We start from the raw sequence: 1,902 nt of genomic DNA on the forward strand, positions 1-1,902 counted from the left end.
AAAAAAAAATTATTTAAAAATTCATCACACCCCCACCCCCTAATTGCGTGGGCGCTCTGTTGGCTCATGTGACGTCATGCTGGGCTCTGAAGCGGATGTCCATAGTTCGAATCCCGAAATTGTCGTTCTTCAGCATTGTAATGTTTTTGGGGATTGTTGAAAGGTTCTCCGCACTTTTTGTAAAGTCCTATGGGCGTTAACTTCGGCGGTCGCGTTACTTAAAAGGGGCTTAGCAGCAACACTGAGTACTTGGCAAGGAAGGGGTATAAACTGAAAAAGCGGTATGTGCCTATCAGGGAACCAGAAATATACAATATTATAATACTGAATTTCTTAGTCTGGATGTGTAATATTATAATAAGAGGCCAACCTAGGAAGTTTTTTGTAGGTAGTGTGGGCCTGCAAATGTATTGCCATTCCGATACATTACACAAGTATGCAATACATTATACAATCATGATTATGTCATTGTATTGTCATTCTGATATATTATACAATCATGATTACATCAGTGTATGGTCATTCTCAGATTCTGATATATTATACATTCATGATTACTTCATTGTATTGTCATTCTGATATATCATACACTCATGATTACTTCATTGTATTGTCATTCTGATACATTATACACTAATGATTACATCATTGTATGGTCATTCTGACACATTATACATATATACTAATCATTATGTCATTGTACTGTCATTCTGATATATTATACACTCATGATTATGTCATTGTACTGTCATTCTGATATATTATACACTCATGATTATGTCATTGTACTGTCATTCTGATATATGCTAATCATTGTGTCATTTCGAGGGTGGCTGCTAATGCCTTTTAGCAAGAGAAAAGAAATGTAAGGAGCTGTCAAAAGGAAGGTAAAAAGCAAGGGAATGTTACAAAATACGTTTCTGCAAATGTCAGAAGTGTGTGTGTCTCTGTGTGTGTGTGTGTGTGTGTGTGTGTGTGTGTGTGTGTGTGTGTGTGTGCATGCGTGCATGCGTGCGTGAGGGCGTGCGTGCGTGCGTGTGTGTGTGTGTGTGTGTGTGTGTCTGTGCGTGCGTGTGTACGTGTGTGCATATGTGTATATGTGTGTTTGTGCGTGTGTATGTATGTGCGTTTAGTTTTAGTAGAGGTTTTACGGCGCTGGCAAATTCCCAAGGTCATATGAGCGCCAAGTGTGTATGTGTGTGTGTATGTGTGTGTGTGTGTGTGTGTGTGTGTGTGTGTGTGTGTGTGTGTGTGTGTGTGTGTGTGTGTGTTTCAACGTCCGTCTCCGACAGGACTGGGCCAAATGGGTTGAGAGCCTTGAAAACTCCACATAACGACCCAAGTTAAAAGAACGCCCAGTCTGGCATCCGAACCGAAGTCATCCGCCCTGTTGTCTAGCATGATACTAATCGAGCTAACGGAGCGTCCCGCTGGTCCCGACTTTTCTCTGAAAAAAAAAAGAATTGAGCAAATGCATACATAATGTGTCATGACGTAGTGGGATCAGGCGCCCATCAATTTTTGGGCATATGGGGCTGTTGGTTTTCATTTGGAAACCTTCCCACTCAAATGTTAAATAGATTACAGCGACTCCAGAACCAAGCTGCCCGCATAATTTTAAAGGAATCTCTCAAATAGCATATAACGACAATGCTAATTCAACTAAATTGGCTCCCGGTGAAAGCACGAAGTCAGTACAAAATAATTGTTCTTTGCGTCAACAAACATTGCACCATCATATCTTTGTGACATGGTCATCGAATATATACCATCTCGGCCTTTAAGATCGGCGACGAAAAGACTTTTAAGACCTGTCCAAAGCAAAAGTCAGAGACTCGGAAGGAGAGCTTTTTCACACCACGCCCTCTCCTTGTGGAACGCTTTACCAGCTCATCTACGGGA

Source organism: Aplysia californica, unplaced genomic scaffold, assembly GCF_000002075.1.
Source record: "Aplysia californica isolate F4 #8 unplaced genomic scaffold, AplCal3.0 scaffold00295, whole genome shotgun sequence".
NCBI lineage: Eukaryota > Metazoa > Mollusca > Gastropoda > Aplysiida > Aplysiidae > Aplysia > Aplysia californica.